Here is a 20,760-nt window from a genome sequence, read left to right as displayed (position 1 = left end):
CCGCGTCAGGCTCTGGGCTGATGGCTCGGAGCCTGGAGCCTGTTTCCGATTCTGTGTCTCCCTCTCTCTCTGCCCCTCCCCCGTTCATGCTATGTCTCTCTCTGTCCCAAAAATAAAAAAAAATAAAAAAAAAAATAAAAAAAAAAAATAAAAAAAAGAAATATTTGCAAATGGGGCACCTGGGTGGCTCAGTCGGTTAAGTGTCCGACTTCAGTTCAGGTCAAGATCTCGCAATTTTTGAGTTCAAGCCCCACGTCAGGCTCTGTGCTGACAGCTCAGAGCCTAGAGCCTGCTTTGGGTTCCGTGTCTCCCACTCTCTTTGCTCCTTCCCTGCTCATGCTCTCTCTCTCTCTCTAAAAAAAATAAAATAAACTTTTTTTTAAAAAAAGAAATATTCACGGATGTGCAAGTATTTTTAAAACACTCAGGATTCTGGAATCATTATGGCAATTACTACTCTCTTAACATTCATGTAAATATATAGAAAATTAAAATTATATTGGTGGTACCAGGGTGGCTTGGTCCCCAAACCTGACTGATTACCAAAACAACCAATGGAGGGGCGCCTGGGTGGCTTAGTCGGTTGAGCGTCCAACTTCGGCTCAGGTCATGATCTCATGGTCTGTGAGTTTGAGCCCCACGTCGGGCTCTGTGCTGACAGCTCAGAGCCTGGAGCCTGCTTCAGATTCTGTGTCTCCCTCTCTCTCTGCCCCTCCCCCACTCATGCGGTCTCTCTCCCTCTGTCAAAAATAAATAAACATCAAAAAAATTAAAAAAAAAAAAAACAACCAAGGGATTCTGTAAAAATGCAGATTCCTGAATTTTGCCTCAAAAAAATGGAACCACAGTCTCTGTAAGAGGGATTCAAGAATTCATGTGTATATTAGAATCTTCCAGGTGATTTGATGGCCAGCCAGCTTTGATAGTCTCGGCCTAACTGCACCCACACCCCACCATAAAGCATCAAAAGACATGGGCTGTAACGAAGTAGGCAACACATGAGTAACAGGAGTAAGCTTCACCCAGAAACTTCCCAGGCCGGGATAGGACCACACAGAACTCCCTTTTAGTTATTCAATTAACAAGCAAACATCTTTTCAGATCTAGTATGAACAAATGATGAGATGGAAGGGAACTGAAGAATATGACTTATTTTCTGCCATCAAGAAACTCAGAACTATTCATTCATTCATTCATTCATTCATTCACCAAATATTTATTGAGCACCTGCCATGTGGTAGGTACTATTCCAGACACTGGTGATACAGTGCCAAACAGACATAGTCCCCATCTTCGTGGATACGGTACTGAACATAATCTACATTCCTTTTTTAGGAAGGAGCACAGGTAAGCTAATAGCTTGGCTCTGACATTTGCATTAGGCAGTTCACTAGGCAGAGGCAGTAAAGCACTTGCATAAACCCAGGAGTCTCTTCACATCCCGCACCCTAGATACTTCACTTGCCTCACCTTAGTCCCAATCATGAGATCCAGAGGTATCCTAGAAGGGTTCACAGCATGTGTAAAGACAAGATGACGCTAAAGAGTATTCAGAAAATGATGAATAATCTAGTATGGCTTAAGTATAGAATACAGAGGGTAAGGAGAGTGGCTGGGGATTTTGCTGTGGATGAGGTGAGACTCCACCTGCAGTCTACAAACAATTTAGAAGCTCCTGGAACGCCAGATGTTTCTTCTCTGTCTGTACGAATATCTTATTCTCCATTTCATTTTTTAGAAAGATCACTCAAATGGCAGTATAAAAATAAAAACGGGGGAAAGGCTTGGAGACCAAGAAACAAAGTCGCTATTATAGTAGTGCCAGAAAAAGGTAATAAATATTTGAACTGAAGCAAAATGGCCTAAATGGAAAGGAAGTTTTGGTACTTAGGGCTATAGGGATACAGACAAGGGAGGAAAATTGTAGGGCCACCCAAGCTGAAAAGTCTGACTACGCCCTTCAGAGGAACGGTAAATGAAACATAAACAAGGAGAATAAAGTAAACTTGCCTATTTCATCCTTAGCACTGCCTGAAAGGAAAAAGTTGTTGGTGTTTTTTTTTTTAATTTCACTACCACAGAACAGCTCTCACATAAATTTGTGGTCCAAATTCATGATAGCTACATAATAAACACACACACACACACACACACACACACACACACACACACACACCCTCAAGTACAGAATTTAATTTAAAGCTATGCCTGTGTTAGCAATATGCCAAGGTAAATGGCAGAAGCAAACAGAAATCCTCATTGGAGTAATATCATCATCCCAAGCCTCAGAAAACTCTCACAGATAAAGTTCCAACGACAACCAACAGTTTACATATAAAAGTACAAAACACAGAGAAACAATGTACCGTGAGCGAGCTAGGAAAACAATAGACTATATAGTCAATCCCACAAAGACTTCAGATACCAGAATTGTACAGTACAAAATGAAAAATAACAATGTTCTATGTGTTTAAGGAAAAAGACAACTTTGAAAATGTGAGCCAGAATGCATCCCAAAGAGACAAAGAAATAGAAATGTAAAATAGAAGTTTGAAAGCATATAGAATAACATTAAGAGCATCCAAGTTGTGTCCAATTGGAATTTCAGAAGGAAACAATAGAGAGAATGGGGAAGAGGCGTTATTCAAGGAAACCATGGCTGAGAATTTTCTGGAATTGGTGAAAGATAGCAATCTTCATGTCAAGGTGGTTTCGTTTCCCTGAGACAAATCAGTGAATCTTCAGAACACTAAAGAAAAAGAGAAAATCATTAAAAGGGAGAAACAAGATCATCTGCATAGGAATGGCAATTAGAGCTGAATTCACAGAAGCAAAAAATGAAAGCCAAAAGACAGTGAAGTGATATCTTTCATGTGCACACAGAAAATAACTGTCATTTTAGATGTGTGTACCCAAAGAAACTTGGGTTTCTTTGAGAAACCAGGAACAAGGTTTAACAAGAACAAGGAATAATTAAAGTCAATTTCTTGAAAGAATTAAAATCAAAAACAGAATGAATTTACCACCAATAGACATTTGATACAGAAAATGTTAAAGGATGTACTTCAGGACTAAGGAAAAATAACCCTGATGAAAAATCTGACATTCAAGAGATAGTGGTCAAAGATATTAGCAAATATATGAGGAAATCTAAACAAATATTAACTGTTTATTTTTTATAGCGTTAATATTTTTATTTGAAAACAAAGAAGGTCAAAAACCATAGGAAATACATATGACACAAGAAGAAACAAAAGCAGCTAGAGAACATGGAATTGTTACTGGGTGTGAATGTATGTGGTTTCTGCAAATTCTGTGTACCATAAATATCAATGTATCTATGAAGCCCAGTTAAATTTTCCTCTTTTTTAGGAATACAATCTAGTAATTCATCACTTACATATAACAGTGCTCATTCCAACCAGTGTCCTCCTTAATGCCCCTCACCCCCTTAGCCCTTCCCCCCCACCAACCCTCAGTTTGTTCTCTGTATTTAGAAGTTTCTTATGGTTTGTCTTCCTCTCTGTTTTTATACTATTTTTGCTTCCCTTCCCTTATGTTCATCTATTTTGCATCTTAAATTCTATTTATGAGTGAAATCATATGATATTTGTCTTTCTCTGTCTGACTTATTTCTCTTAGCATAATACACTCTAGATCCATCCATGTTGTTGCAAATGGCAAGATTTCATTCTTTTTGGTCATCAAGTAATATTTCATTGAATATATATGCCACAGCTTTTTTATCCATTCATCAGTCGATGGGCAGTTGTGCTCTTTCCATACTTTGGCTATTGTTGATAGTGCTGCTGTAAACATTGGGTTGCATGTGTCCCTTCAAATCAGCATCTTTGTATCCTTTGGATAAACACCTAGCAGTGCAATTGCTGGGTCGTAGGGTTAGTGCTATTTTTAATTTTTTGAGGAACCTCCATACTGCTTTCCAGAGTGGCTCCACCAGTTTGCATTCCCACCAGCAGTGCAAAAGCATTCCCCTTTCTCCGCATCCTCAACAACATCTGTTGTTGCCTGAGTTGTTCATTTTACCCATTCTGACTGATGTGAGGTGGTATCTCACTGTGGTTTTGATTTGTATTTCCCTGATGATGAGTGATGTTGGGCATTTTTTCATGTGTCGGTTGGCCATCTGGATGTCTTCTTTGGAGAAGTACTTGTTCATGGCTTTTGCCCATTTCTTCACTGGAATATTTGTTTTTTGGGTGTTGAGTTTGATCAGTTCTTTACAGATTTTGGATACTAACCCTTTATCTGATATGTCATTTGCAAGTATCTTCTCCCATTCAGTAGGTTGCCTTTTAATTTTGCTTATTATTTCCTTCACTGTGCAGAAGCTTTTTATCTTGATGAGGTCCCAACAGTTCATTTTTGCTTTTGTTTCCCTTGCCTCTGGAGACATGTCAAGTAAGAAGTTGCTGCAGCTGAGGTAAAAAATGTTGTTGCCTGTTTTCTCCTCTAGGATTTTGATGCCTTCCTGTCTTATATTTAGGTCTTTCACCCATTTTGAGTTTATTTTTGTGTATGGTGTAAGAAAGTGGTCCAGGTTCATTCTTCTGCATGTCACTGTCCAGTTTTCCCAGCACCATTTGATGAAGAGACTGTCTTTTTTCCTTGGATACTCTTTCCTGCTTTGTCAAACGTTAGTTGGCCATACATTTGTGGGTCCATTTCTGGGCTCTCTATTCTGTTCCATTGATCTATATGTCTGTTTTTGTGCCAGTACCATACTGTCTTGATGATTACAGCTTTGTAATACAGATTGAAGTCCAGAATTGTGATGCCTCCAGCTTTGGATTTCTTTTTCAGGATTGCTTTGGCCATTTGGGGTCTTTTCTGGATCCATACAAATTTTAGGATTATTTGTTCTAGTTCTGTGAAGACTGTGGTGTTATTTTTGATAGGGATTGCATTGAATATGTAGATTGCTTTGGGTAGTATCAACATTTTAATGATATTTGTTCTTCCAATCCATGAGCATGGAATGTTTCCATTTTTTTGTGTTGTCTTCAATTTCTTTCAGAAGCTTTCTATAGTTTTCAGTGTATAGATTTTTCCCTCTTTGGTTTGGTTTATTCCTAGGTATTTTATGGTTTTTGGTGCAATTGTGAATAGGACCAATTCCTTGATTTCTCTTTCTGCTGCTTCCTTATTGGTGTATATAAATGCAACTGATTTCTGTACATTGATTTTATATCCTATGACTTTGCTGAATTCATGTATCAGTTCTAGCAGTTTTTTGGTGGAGTCTTTTGTTTTTTTCCACATAGAGTACCATGTCATCTGTGAAGAGTGAAAGTTTTACTTCCTCCTTGCCAGTTTGGATGCCTTTTATTTCTTTGTGTTGTCTGACTGCTGAGGCTAGGGCTTCCAATACTATAACAGTGGTGAGAGTAAATAAATAATAAATATTAATTGTTTAAAACAATAATGAGTGATGGGAGGGAAGTCAGGATAGAACTAAAATAGCAAAAATACAGTAACATAAAATAATAGAGGATGATCAGAAGTATAATATTCTATGGTCAATGTGCTGTTAGGAAGGAAGCCAAACATATGTATAAACTTTAGACTTCATTAAATAGGCATGTTAAAATATAAATGGTAGCCACCAAAGTAATAGACAAAAATACAGGACTCTGACACAGCGGGGAGGGAAATGAAATAAGGAAACGTGAGATAGACAGATACGTAGATAGATAGATATAGATAGAGAGATATGTATTTATATATCTATAGATATATAGAGAGAGATATATATTTATATCTTAGAGAGATATATATTTATATCTCTCTATATATATATAACTTTTTCTACTTTTGTCCCATAGAGAAAGAGAGAGAGAATCAACAAAGCTGATTCAAATCAGTTCTTTGAAAAGATACTAAACATACGTCTGTCAAGCCTAGCCAAGAAGAAAGAAGGCACAGATAAATAATGTCAAGAATGAAACAGAACACCTAACTACAGATGCTACCGAAATTAAACAGATTAAGAGGATATTGTCAACAATTCTATGCCAATACATTTTAAAATTAAGATGATAAAACTTACAAAAACTAACCCACAAGAACTAGAAACCCTAAAAGATCTCCTATAAACCTATTTTTTTAATGTTTTTTTTACATTTATTTATTTTTGATAGAGAGAGACAGAGCACAAGTGGGGGAGGGGCAGAGAGAGAAGGAAACACAGAATCTGAAGCAGGCTGCAGGCTCTGAGCTGTCAGCACAGAGCCCCACGTGGGGCTCGAACTCACAAACCATGAGATCATGACCTGAGCTGAAGTTGGACGCTTAACTGACTGAACCACCCAGGCGCCCCTAAACCTATTTTTTTAATTTCCTGTGAAGAAAACATCAGGCCCAAAAACCTTTTTTTTTAAATTCTTTTATATCTTAAAGAATAGATCATTGAAATCTTACATAAAATTTTTCAGAAAGGAGAAAGAGGGAATTCCCCACAACTCACTTTTTAGAGACTTGTGTATCCTTGATGTAGAAATCTGATAAGAACAATAAAAAAAGGAAAAATTATCTAACTAGATACTACAATCCTACGTGAAATTAATAATTCAAATTCAACAGTGTACAAACTGAATATATGCCAGGATGCAAAGTTGGTTTAATATTAGAAAGTTAAATTAATAGAATTTTCCATGCTATAATATAAAAGAAGAAAAACCATATGTTTGTCTCAGTAGATGCATAAAAATCATACAAAATCATCCAGTAAAATTCAACATCCATCTACATCTAAACTGTTCAAATTAATAAGGGTTTATAACAGCAACTATGTATTACCTAAGGTCAGTATAATATAAAATGTGTATCACCTCTATCCCTGGTGGAACAGGTTGGACCAATAAATCAATGAAACAGAATGAAGACTAGAAATAGATCCATGCAGGTCAGTGGGTAAAGAATGAATTATTTTAATAAATGTTGCTGGAAATAAATTCAAATGAACAAAATGAAATTGGGTTACTACTTCACAATGAACACAAAAATCAATTCTAGTTCAATTAAAGACTTCTATGATAAAAGCAACACTATAAATGTGTAGAAGACAATACAAAAATACAAAGTGAAAGACCTATATTCTAAAAGCTATAAAACATTGATAAAAAAAATTAAAGACAACACAAAGAAATGGAAAGGCATTCCATGCTCATGAATTGGAAGAACAAACATTGTTAAAATGTCTATATATCACCCAAAGCAACAGACACATTTAATGCAATCCCTATCAAAATATAAGCAGCATTTTCAAACAGAACTAGAGCAAACAATCCTAAAATTTGTCTGGAACTACAAAAACCCCAAATAGCCAAATAAATCTTGAGAAAGAACAAAACTGGAGGTATCACAATCTGATTTCAAGACATACTACAAAGCTGTAGTGATTAACACAGTATGGTACTGGCACAAAACAGACACATAGATCAACAGAACAGAATAGAAAGCCCAGAGATAAACCTATGATTATATGGTCAATTAATCTTTGACAAAGGAGGCAAGACCATGCAACAGGAAAAAGTCTCTTCAACAAATGGTGCTGGGAAAACTGGACAGCTACAAGCAAAAGAGTGAAACCAGACTACTTTCTTACACCATATCCAAGGCTCAGTCAGCTAAGTGTCCGACTTCAGCTCAGGTCATGATCTCACAGTTATTGAGTTCAGGTCCCACATTGGGCTCTGTGCTGACAGCTCAGAGCCTGGAGCCTGCTTCACATTCTGTGTCTCCTTCTCCCTCTCTGCCCCTCCCCCACTCAGGCTCTGTCACTCTCTCAAAAATAAAATAGATATTTTTAAAAAATTAATGGATTAAGGACCTAAATGTGAGACCTGAAACGATTACAATCCTAGAAGAGAGCATAGGGAATAATTTATCTGATACTGGCCATAACAACACCTTTCTAGATATGTCTTCTAGATATGTCCCTGAGGCAAGGGAAACAAAAGCTAAAACAAACTATTGTGACTACATGAAAATAAAAAGCTTCCGTGTAGCAAAGGAAACAACAAAATTAAAAGACAACCTACTGAATGGGAGAAGATACTCACAAATGACACATCTGATAAACAATTAAAGGGTATTCAAAACATATAAATAAAGTATACAACTCAACATCCAAAAACCAAATAATCCAATTTAAAAATGAGCAGAACACATGAACAGTCATTTCTCCAAAGAAGACATCCAGATGGCCAACCGACACATGAAAGGATGTTCAACATCACTCATCATCAGGGAAGTGCAAATCAAAACCACAATGAGATATTACCTCACACCTGTCAGAATGACTAAAATCAAAAACACAAGAAACAGGTGTTGGTGAGGATGTAGAGAAATAGGGTCCCTTATGCACTGCTGGTGGGAATACAAATTGGTACAGCCTCTATGGAAAATTCCTCAAAAATTAAAAACAGAGCTACCATATGATCCAGTAACTGCACTACTGAGTATTTACCCAAAGAATACAAAAACACTAATTCAAAGGGTTATATGTACCCCTATGTTTATTCCAGCATTATTTACAATAGTCAGATTATGGAAGCAGCCCAAGAATCCATCAATTGATGAATGGATAAAGAAGACATGATACATATATACAGTCAAATATTACTCAGCCATCCACCAAAAAGAATGAAATTTTGCCATTTGCAACAACATGGATGGAGCTAGAGAGTATTATGCTAAGGGAAATAAGTCAGTCAGAGAAAGACAAATATCATATGATTTCACTCACGTGTGGAATTTACGAAACAAATGAAAAAGGGAAAGAAAAGACGCTAACCAAAAACAGACTCCTAACTATAGAGAACAAACTGGTGGTTACCAAAGGGGAGGTGGGTGGGGGATGGGCAAAATAGGTGAAGGGGAATAAGAGCACACTTATCCATGATGAGCACTGAGTAATATATGGAATTGCTAAATCACTATATTGTGTACCTGAAATGAATATAAACACAGTATGTTAACTATATTTGAATTAAAATTACGTTCATATGTATGTATATACATATATATACACAACGAATATATATATTATATTTATAAAAGTATTATTTGTATATATATTTTAATCTTAAAGATAAAAATAAAACAAGGCTCCCAAGTTGCCATTATTATCCTCTTACTGCAAATGAGTAAACCAAAGCTCAAGGAGATTAAGGAAACCTCTTAGGATCACACGGCTAGTAAACGGAAGAACCAACATTTAAAGCCAAGACTGTTAATTCCAAAGTCCACACATGGGCCACTGTACTTTAGAGCTCAAAGCAAAGCACTAAAAATGCTACTGCAGGCTGGAAATGCTTTGAGTGCTAAGGAATGGGTGAACTCAGTGCTGCCCAGGACTCCTGGGGAAAATGTCAAAGGGCCAAGGGACATTTCTTCATCTCTGAATGCTGCCTGGTTTGTTAAAAGCTCATTAAGCCCAATATTCCTGGTGTAAAAGCTACTGGAGATTCCAGCATATGACAGATTCTGAGGTCAATATTAAGGTAATGGGTCCAAACTAAGGTCTTACACAAAGGTGCATTAATGCCAACTCCTCCACAAATAAAAAGGCTTTGCTCTAAGAACAAAACACTTTGCAAATGTTTTCTATCAATCCCCACAGGTACCTCATTCAGTTGTAAAAATGTGCTTCAGACAAAGTTTAAAACAACAAAAATCAGCTTCTTAAGCATCAACTGTCCAAACAATACTCGGGTTCCATTTTCTTGATTCATAATGTATCATCCAATCCACCCAAAAACTTCTAGGAAATAAAACAACAAAATAATCACTATAAAAACAACATTAAAAATTCTAGCCAAAAATGAACGTACACAAGGTTCAAAATGTGTTTTTTCTGTCCCTTGTCTAACTCAGGTTGAAATCAATTTCCTCTCCTCTCCTTTGTTGTCTTCTTTTATTAACTAATCATGATCTCTCCTAAACTTATTAATATTCTTCTGAGTATATTTCACCAGCTTTTTTAGGATATCCTTCCAGCTTAAAGTAACAAGCTGGAAATATAGTACAGTCTGTGGCAGCTTAATTCACATGTATAAAATAGTGCAATCATGAAACGCAAATCAGGCATGTCAGCACAGTGTCTAGGCGAAAGCAGGCACCAATGAATGACAGCAGGATTAATGTGTCCCCCCACTACCACAGACAGATGTCTTACTTAGTTTCTGGCAGACATGTTTTTGAGTCTTGGAAGGTGGGACAAGGATGGAGGTTGTGGACTATATGTTGGGATTGAGAAAGAGGAGGAGAGAAAACCTATATATATCACCCACTCCTGGGAAGAGAGAAATGCCCTGACTAGTGTATATCATGGGGGAAAACAAAAAAGATTGAGAAAATTGGAGGAGGGGAATGTCACCTTCTGACATCTGACACTTGTCACCGTATTCTGACATAAGAGCACGGTTCCTGGCCATGGTAAACTTGTGGAAACCAAGTGCTTTCCATTTATCCTCTCATTCAACCACTCTGCAAAGTGAGTATTAATATGCCGATGTCATATCCCCAAAAACATGTGTTGCTCCTGCTGGTGGAGACAGTCCCTAAGGTTCGGCCCCACAGCACACAGCAGGGAGGAGACGAATGAAGAATCCATCTAGCAAGGCAAATAGGAACCAGCCAAGGCAACTTTTCCCAGGGAGGGGGAAAGGTGCTGAAAGCCACTGAGTCTGTAAAATAATTTTTACCTTATGGTAAAACATAGATCAACAAGACCAACAGGAGATACCAGCTACATCCCCCTTTTTCACATAATAAAATTGGGCGTAGGGAGGAAAAGTAACTCAGTAAAGATTAATAAAAAAATGAATTAACAAAAATGAGATCCAAACTCAGGTCTTCTTAACAAGACCCCACACTTTTAGCCACTCTAATACACATTTTAAAACTAGAATTCTCAGACGGCGACAGGATTTGGATATAACCCATTCTTGTTTCACTGCTCGAAATATTTTTTTTCTAAAACTATAACATATGGGCATTTTCATGTAAAACCCTCTATGAGAGAATTATAAACTCTTCTACGAGGACAAGCAGTACAGAAAGTGGTCTATGTTTGGAAATAGTCAACCCAAAATAAGAAATAAATTAATGTTCGAAAGGGTAGGGTTGCTTGTCTCAGTCTGGGCAAAGCTTCAGTTTTCAAAAATCCATGAAGATTTAAATGAAACCTCAGAACAAGCCAACATTACTGATTGTGTGAAAGCTTAGAAAGCAAGGCTGATTAGGCAGAATTCCACTCTGCAGACTTTATATTCAGTGCGCAGTGGGCAAAAGGGAGGGTTCTTGTCTTGCTTTAGCAACTTTTTTGAAAAGGAAGACATTCAGTATCTACTTGACACCAAGGAAAATGCCTCCTTCGGAACACAGGACCACTTCTTCTGTTTCACCAGATTAACAATGGCTTATTCTATTCTCAAGTGGTTTCCTGTTCTCATAATCCAGCCAAAGTTAATTAATGTCCAATTCCTTTTCACACTCGTAGCAAGTATCTCCATGCATTTACATATATATATATATATATATATATATATATATATATATTTATTTAATATATGCATTTAATATATTTTATTATAGATTTTAATATATTTGATATATTTTAATATGTTTAATATATTTAATATACATGCATATATATGCATATATATATATATATATATATATATATATATATATATATATTTCTAGGCAAATTCAGGCCTTCTTAGATCTGTAGTAAGGAGGATCCTAGGTAGAAAGCCATTTAGCAGGCCATCAGGCCAGGCACCACAGCCTGACAAAGAAGCACCTCAGCTTAGCTCAAGAGTCAAACCTAAAAACAGGATAACCTCTTCTTGATGAGAAAAGCAGTCATGCCAAAAATAAGAAAAAGAATGTAAAGCAAAAAAGTAAGATCAGCAATCCAAAATCACTTGCCACTTATTTGCCTAAACTAAGTTTCAAAGTTTCCTTCTTAAAAAAAAAAAAAAAAAGGCTTTGCAGCATCTAAGAGATCCTGTGGCATCAGCAAACATGCTTCAAGCCTGTAGAAACAGGTCAGGTTTGGGGCGCCTGGGTGGCGCAGTCGGTTAAGCGTCCGACTTCAGCCAGGTCACGATCTCGAGGTCCGTGAGTTCGAGCCCCGCGTCAGGCTCTGGGCTGATGGCTCGGAGCCTGGAGCCTGTTTCCGATTCTGTGTCTCCCTCTCTCTCTGCCCCTCCCCCGTTCATGCTCTGTCTCTCTCTGTCCCAAAAATAAATAAAAAACGTTGAGAAAAAAAAAAAAAAAAAAAAAAAAAAAAGAAACAGGTCAGGTTTTTTTTTTTTGTTTTTTTTTTTTTAAGTTTATTTATTTTGAGAGAGAGAGAGAACACAAGCGAGGAGGGGCAGAGAGAGAAGGAAAAAGAGGGAACTCCAGGCAGGCTCTACACGGCCAGTGCAGAGCTCCATGCAGGGCTTGAACTCATGAGCAAGATCATTACTTCAGCTGAAATCGAATCAGACGCTTGACCAACTGAGTCACCCAAGGCACCCCGAAATAGGTCAGGTTCTTATCCAGCCCTGACACTTAGTCCTAGCTGTGTGTCCAGTTGAGCAAATTTAGTCTCTCTGGAGCCTTAGTTTGTCCAACTATAAAAGATGGAGTAGGGTCACAATGCTCAAATCACAGGGTGATTGTGAGAGTTGCATGAGATCTCTCGCTTATATAAAAGCAAAAGCTTCATAAATAAAGCCCAATTTCCTCTAAGCTCAACTTTGCCTAAGTCAGACTCTAGGAACACCACTGAAAATTTACTTGAGGGAGTCTAAGAACACCCAGGGGAAAAATTAAGATATCTGCACCAAAATACAGACCTTCTATTGTATTACAAATATTCACTTGTGGTTGAAGATGGAAACAAAATTAGTCTCTTTTTTCTATATGGGCTCCCAGAATACATCTCACCACTTATCATATCATACTTATCATATCACACTAAGTTTCTTTTTTGACTGCACATCCCTGGAGGCAAGCGGTTTATCTTTTAATTCTCTAATCCCATTAGAGTTGGTACATCCATAGTGTTTCAATAAGTATTTATTGAATGCATAGACAGATGGATAGATCCATAAATTATTGCCTTCCTGCCTGTCACAAGGCCATTTTGAGGATCAAACGAGATAAGGTATGTGGAAGTGCCTTTCAAAAGAGCTCAGTGAACTGGCTTTGCTTTCTCAGGCCACAGGAAGAAGGCTGCAAGTGTTTTTCAAGGCAGGAGAAAAGATGACTAATAACCTGGTGTTAAAGTAAGGATGTAAAACTTAAAGTGTAACCTTATTGCTCAGCAATGTACATTCTTAGCCATGTTCCTAAGTAATTAACAAAAGCAAAGTTATGAATTTGTCAGCCATGATTTTGTTCAGGAAAACAAATCATTCTAGATATTGGAAGTATTGAGGGAGTAAAGGTAGGGAAAGCTGCCGCTAGAATTCAGGAAATTAGGAAGTACAGAAATTGCAGAAAAGTACTGTCAATGACCTCAACTGCAAGGAAGGAAGGAAGGAAGGAAGGAAGGAAGGGGGGGAAGGAAGGGAGGGGAGAAGGAAGGAAGGAAGAAAGAAGGGAAGGAGGGAGGGAGGGAGGGTGGGAGGAAGGAAGGAAGGAAGGAAGGAAGGAAGGAAGGGAGGAAGGAAGGGAGGATATAAAAGAAAAGAGTTATGTACACAAGCTTCTACTTCAGAGAGCAGGCCAGCACACTTTATGTATATAAATTCCCCCATATTTTTTAGCAAGCTGTTGCCTTTCAGATCCAAATTTACTCCTCCCTGCCTGCTCTATGAAAATGGATCTGGGCCCTTTAAACATTTTTCCTTCGTCTACTGACTAAATGTTAAGTTTTGTCAGTAGAGGGCACTGGAAAGATTGCAGGAAGGAGCTTGCATCCTGGTGTGTGTTCTCTTGAAGATCCAGCACCTGGCTCCTGCAGCAGGAGCCACTTTTCTAGCACCACAAATATAGCTCCTAGAGTACAAATGGTTTCCCCAACTCCTGGCAGCCAGCTTCCCCTTTTACCCCCCAGGCAGTTTTGTAGCTGCGTACCTTCTGTGAGACACCTCCCCACGAACAGATTTCCCTGGCAGATTTCCAGCAAATTCCACCAGAAGAGCTCACAGCAACCTGTCAACTGTTCAGTGAGCCACGGCCTGGGCCTCTCCAGCAAGGTCTGGAGCTCAGCGCTGAAGGGGATGAATTCTTCCTTGGGCACTTGACCTCAGCCCTAGGGGTGGGAGCTGCTCCATATACCTGCTGGTCCTATATTATTTAGAGATCTACTTCTTACCAATGCTTCATTACACAATCCTCTGTCATAGCTAATAATTCTCTATATTAAACTTTCCCTGCTCAAATTGCTGTATGGTTTCTTTCCCTTTACTGAATCCAGACCAATTTATCCCTCAATAAGTTTTAGTACATCAGTATGTAAAATAATTCTTTACCTGGGATGACTCACTTCGCTTAGCACCTCATATCCACTCATGCACTCATTTATTTATTCATTCATTCAACAAATATTTATGAAATACCTACTATGTAACAGGTGCCGGGCTACAAAGTCTCACCTTCGAGGAGCTTACAAACCAAAGCAAGATAGGGACAAGCGTGAGAACAAGTATAACCAGTTCACTGAATCCTGTGAACCAAGTAGAGTACAAAGATAAAATGGTTTTCTTTGTTTCCAAATACTCTCCCCGGTTGTGTTATATCACTCTTTCCCCTCACATCTCAGGCAGATCCTGTAGCTTTCTGGTCACTTTTAGCTATTAAAATTCCATGTTTAAACTCTGACATAAATGTTCCCTCTTCTCCCCCAGGTCAGGCTACCTCACGAGTGGAAGAGTAGAGTAGAAGTCTGGAATACCTTTGCTCTCTCCCTCCTGTGTGCTGGGGTGGGGAGGTTGAAGAAAAAGTATCGCCTATAACTGATGCTCCACGTCTCATGTAGCACATGGTGCACACCCTTCAGGAGCCCTGGGAGGCATCTGCACTGCAGGGTTCCTGAGGGGAGGTCCAGCCCTAGTCAACCTCTTTCAGGTCCCCTCTTTAGCTCCTGCCCCTGACGGTGCTCCCACAGCAGCTTCCGGCTGGAGTCCCACTGCCCAGCAGGCACTCCTTTTGCCCTGGATACCGGCTAGTTGCTTCAGGTCACACCACCATCTCTCTCCAGTTCTCCTTTGCCCTGCTCAGGTAGGCCCAGGGCCCGCCACCAGATCCCAGTCCACCGCCTCAGCAGTATTCCATCTGAGGAATGGGATGCCACACTCCCATTCTTGCAGATGCCTCCAGCCCCTGAATTCAAGTCTCTTCGAGTTGCATCTTCACTTGGCTTAGGGAAAAAAGAGAGCAAACATGGGAAAGGGTGGGAAAGAGCCACAGCATTTCCTGCCAGGCTGACCACCTGCGATTCTGAAAATGAACCCCTTCTAGCCTTCCAAGTCATTTGGCACCTAGAACGATGTGCCTGATGGCATCATTTCTGAGTCAGCTCTTCCTCAGAAGGCCCTGGAGTGGCTTTTAGACCCAATATTGGTAGCTCTCCTCACACTGTGAGAGACTTAGCATCACTTTCAACCCCCAAATGGACTCTATTGATAGTTTCAGACAGGGAGTCCCTCCCAGCCTCCTCCCCATACATAGGAAATTCCTATTAAAATACAGCATGATTAGCACCACAATACTGATGCTCCATGGGTACCTAACCCAGGCTCGAGATGGTTTTTGCAGAGTAGGTAATATCTAAGTTGAGTCGTAAAGGACACGTTTATCTAAACACGAAGTATGGGGAGAAGGTACCCAAAAGAGAGGTGAGTTCACATGGAAGTTTGGAGGATACAGTGGCTTTTTCCAGGAATTGCAAGTTTTTCCTGTAACTAATATTACCAGCATTTACAATGTGCCAGGCATTTTTCTGAGTGCTGGAGGTACAGCAGAAAGCAAAACACCACAAAAATCCTGACCTTCACAATGCTGACTACCCTGGTGGAAGGAAGGGGGCAAGACAGAGCAGAGAGGAAGCAGAGAGGCTTCAGGGAAAAAGGGGCCAGATACAAAGGGCCTTGAAGCCTAGCCAGGAAATGCTGGCTTATCCTAAGGGCATGGGAATACCACTGATTTTAAGCAGAGAACTGTGAGAGATTTATATCATGTCACTCTGTTTCAGAGTATATTTTCCTTTGTATTTTCCATAAAAATCCTCTCCATTCATTTTTTAAGGTTAGCACAATCCTGACAAAGGTGGCATACAAAAGAATCTCAACTACAAATATCGACACAAAAATCCTAATGACATTGGAGCAGTTAGTTAAAAATTCAGAAAAGAATAACGATAGGACTTCAGATTGCACATGACCAAAAATAAATTTCAAGTGGATCAAAGCTTTCAATATAAAAATAAAACTACAAAAACACTAGAAGAAAATACAGAAGGATGTTTTATAATCTTAGAGGAGGAAGACACTTTTAAACATGATGCAAAATATTCAGATTTAAAAACTAATCAAAATTTCAAACATTTAAGAGGCAAAAGTTGGGGCACCTGGGTGGCTCAGTCGGTTAAGGATCCAACTTCAGCTCAGGTCATGATCTCATGGTCCGTGAATTCGAGCCCCGCGTTGGGCTCTGTGTTAACAGCTCAGAGCCTGGAGCTTGTTTCAGATTCTGTGTCTCCCTCTCTCTCTGACCCTCCCCCATTCATGCTCTGTCTCTCTCTGTCTCAAAAATAAATAAAGGTTAAAAACTATTTTAAAAAAAAGAAGCAAAAGTTATCATACACAAAATGTGAAATCACAACTAGAAAAACATACACAATATATGTGACTTCAAAGAGGCAATACATATAAAGCCCTCACAAATCAACATAAAATAGTTTAATATCACATCCCAATAAAATAAGGGAAGAAGATACAAACAAACATTTCTTTGTAAAAAAAATTATATATCAATGTTGTGAAACATCTCTTTTAAAAATGTTTCACATTTAAAAATAAAACCTTGGGGCGCCTGGGTGGCTCAGTCGGTTGAGCAGCCGACTTCAGCTCAGGTCATGATCTCACAGCTTATGAGTTCAAGCCGGGCATCGGGCTCTGTGCTGACAGCTCAGAACCTGGCACTTGCTTCAGATTCCATATCTCCCTCTCTCTCTGCCCCTCCCCTGTTTGTTCTCTGTCTCTCTCTGTCTCTCAAAAATAAATAAATGTTTTTTAAAAAATTTTTAATAAAATAAAATAAATAATAAATAAATAAATAAATAAATAAATAAAACCTAAAGTTGCATTACCATTTTTGTTTATGTTTTTTTTCCAGCTTTATTGAGATACAAGTTTCTCAGGCTTTTGGTTTCACTGTGTTGCTGAAGTTTAAGTGGAATCCTGATCTCTCCTAGAACTGTATTTGTTCATGGAGAGCTGCCTAAACTGTTGATCTTTGCTGGGGGACAGAAGCAGGGTTTTCTACTTCACCATCTTAGGATGTCCTGCATTGGCTTTTTTAGTAATCACATCCACAGCCTTGTATCATACCTTTTAATGCTTGTAATAAACCAAATGCCCTATAATTTTCTTCACAAATTAATACCAAACTGGGTTTTCTCCATTCTATCCTGGTATAATTGCCCTTTTGAAGCTAAATTCCAAGTCTTTATTTATATTACACTCAAATTTCAAAATGATCTTAACAGGTCTGAATTCTAGGCTGAAATGAACAATCATAATTTCCTATCTGTCATGCCAGCTCTCAATCCCAGGTTATATTTTTATCCCAAGTCAATTTTCTTAAAGATGAACATCTCAGGAACAAAGACAGAAAGCAGATGCAGTCAGGTCAAAGGAGAAAACCCCAGCACAATCCATGAACGGGACTGAGCTTCTGTGAAGGTGGGAGCTGCCCAAAAGAGGCCCAAGCTTGGAAATCGCAAAAAAAGGTACACAAACGGGAGGGGAGAGGCAATCGACCACATGCCTGGTGACATTAACAGGTAATGCAGCCAGGTGGTTCATCCCATGCCATTTATGCCAAGCAGAATGAAGCAGAGGGATGGATGCTTGGAGGAAAGAGGCCATACAGTGCCTGGGGTAGCTGGGGAAACTCAGACGTAACATGGATTCTCACCATCAGATAACTGGATACTCGCATCCTACCAGGACCACGTCAACTGTCTCTCCATTACAGGCAATAGGGCATACAACAGGAAATCTCAACTATCCAGATGAGTACAAAAGCAATAATGTTCTAATATTTGTATGAAACTAACAGCAGGAAAAGGAGGTATTAAACTCAACAAACAGAACTAACACCCAAGGAAACAAAGTTAATGGAACCAACAGGTAGAAACATTAAAAGAAGTATTGGGAAAAGAACCAGTTAGATCTTGAAAACAATAAAAATAAAGAGCACAATAGGTGCAGCTGGGGAGCAGTTAATAAGCCAAGAAATTCAGAATACAGCCCGATTTTTCAAGGGGATTAAAAATATGAAATGAAAGTCGGTGTCATTTCTGCTGCATTCTCTTGGTAAGAAATGAATCACAGGTTGGTTACGCAGCCCAGATTCAAGGTGGAAGGGACTACACAAAACTGGAAGGGATGACTCACAGGGAGCATCAGTGTGACATTCACCCTCCATACACCCCATTATTCTGTTTGTGCCTCTATTATCACTTGTCACATGATGTTATAATTTGTTTACTTGTCAGCCTGCTCACTAGACTATGAATGTCATGAGGGCAAGAACCAACTCACTCATCTTTCATAGCCACAGTGCCTGGCTCAAGTCCTAGCACATAGCAGGTTCTTACTAAAGGTTTGTGGAGGGGCACCTGCAAGGCTCAGTTGGTTGAGCGTCCGACTCTTGGTTTCGGCTCAGGTCGATCTCACAGTTTCGTGAGTTCGAGCCCTGCATCAGGCTCTGTGCTGGCAGAAGCCTGCTTGGGATTCTCTGTCTCTCCCTCTCTCTCTGCCCTTTCCCCATTTGCACTGTCTCTCTCTGTCTCTCAAAATAAATAAATAAGCTTTAAAAATAAAAAATGAAAATGAAGGTTTGTGGAACTCAATTATTCCTGTCACAATCATCCAGAGTATACAGGGTCAGAGCATCTGGCTCTAAAGATAGTTCTGGACCATGTGGGCTGTAGCTCTAAAAAACGTAAATTATATCAATTATTTTCAACGTAAAGATAACCTCCAGAAGAAATGAGGTAGGACAGGTAAGTTCCAAGACATTACAGGTAAAGGAGACAAGGAAAACATAATCAATTCAACAAAAGCCTTTTAGATACCTTACTTAGAAATCTACAAATAGATATAACATAATTAATAATATGGCAGATCTGAATAAAATAACCATCAGACTTGAACTAAAGATACAAAAAGAAAATTTTGCAGTCAATAATTTGTAAGCAAACACACATCACATTTATAAAAACTATGTATCAGGCCACAAAGAAAACCTGAAATTATTCAAAACGCAAACATCATGCAGATCATATTGTAACATAATTTAAAATTCACAAAACAATTGATAGTCACTTCCTCCCAACCCCTCAATGTGAATGTGAACTCAAAAAATGTCTGGGTAAAAGAAAAAAAAAAGGAAATTATAAACCTAAGTATAACACTAACCATAAAAGAAATATAAAAGATAAGCAAATGTCTCCTTCCTGAAATTGTATCAGGTCCATTTGATTTTGTAGGTGAGTTCTGTCAAGCTTTCAAGGTTAAATTTTCCAAGTTACACAGGGCACCTGGGGGGCTCAGCTGGTTAAGCGCTGGACTTCAGCTTAGGCCATGATCTCATGGTTTGTAGGTTCAAGCTCTGTGTCAGGCTCTGTGCTGACAGCTCAGAGCCTGGAACCTGCTTCAGATTCTGTATCTCCCTCTCTCTCTACGCCTCCCCCACTCTCTCTCTCTCTCACTCTCAAAAATAAACATTAAGGGCGTCTGAGAGGTTGGCGGGCAGGCATCATGGATCAGGTAATGCAGTTCGTTGAGCTGAGTCGGCAGTTTGTGAAGGACTCAATTCAGCTGGTCAAAAGGTGCACTAAACCTGATAGGAAAGAATTCCAGAAGATTGCCATGGCAACAGCAATAGGATTTGCTATAATGGGATTCATTGGCTTTTTTGTGAAATTGATCCATATCCCTATTAATAACATCATTGTTGGTGGCTGAATACCTTTTTAGAAGGGTTTTTCATCTTGGGGAATGGTGAATAAGTGAGGATTTGAGAAGCTCATGGAGTAAAAATCTGTCTATATGCTTTGTATTTTTCTTTCTTTTTGTGTCTTCCAAGATGTTTTGTATTTGTAAATTAAAATAATTTCAAAATAAAAAATAAATAAATAAACATTTAAAAAAATTTTTTTTAACTTCTAAGTTACATAAATAAGCCCAGATCACAGAAAAAGGTTTAAAATATTTTAATTAAGGGCACCTGTTGGGTGGCTCAGTTGGTTGAGCATCCAACTCTTGATTCTGGCTCAGGTTGTGATCAGAGGGTCATGGGATCAAGCCCCACATCAGGCTCCGCCCTGAGTATGGAGCCTGCTTACGATTCTCTCTCTCTCTCTCCCTCTGCCCTTCTCCCCCCCCACATACTCTTTCTCTCTAAAATAAATTTTTTTTAATTTAAGATTTTTAATTAACACTATGAAGTTAGCATAATATTGATATCAAAACCAGAAAAAGAATACACAAGGAAAAATAT

General features: G+C 38.8%; 1 long non-coding RNA gene and 1 pseudogene across 1 annotated transcript in view; one reads left to right on the top strand and one right to left on the bottom strand.

Annotated features, from left to right (window-relative positions):
* LOC144612794 (uncharacterized) overlaps positions 1-20,760 on the bottom strand; it is a 114,765-nt gene that overhangs the window by 65,366 nt on the left and 28,639 nt on the right. The window contains exon 2 of the long non-coding RNA XR_013549892.1: positions 6,488-6,521. This is a non-coding gene — a long non-coding RNA (uncharacterized LOC144612794). The remainder of the gene's footprint in view (positions 1-6,487; positions 6,522-20,760) is intronic.
* LOC132683031 (protein transport protein Sec61 subunit gamma pseudogene) lies at positions 19,995-20,310 on the top strand (annotated as a pseudogene).

Source organism: Panthera onca, chromosome C2 (assembly GCF_046562875.1).
Source record: "Panthera onca isolate mPanOnc1 chromosome C2, mPanOnc1 haplotype 2, whole genome shotgun sequence".
In the NCBI taxonomy this organism is placed as follows: Eukaryota; Metazoa; Chordata; class Mammalia; order Carnivora; family Felidae; genus Panthera; species Panthera onca.
Note: the sequence above shows the minus strand (reverse complement) of the source record. Positions and strands in the feature narration are given on the sequence as shown.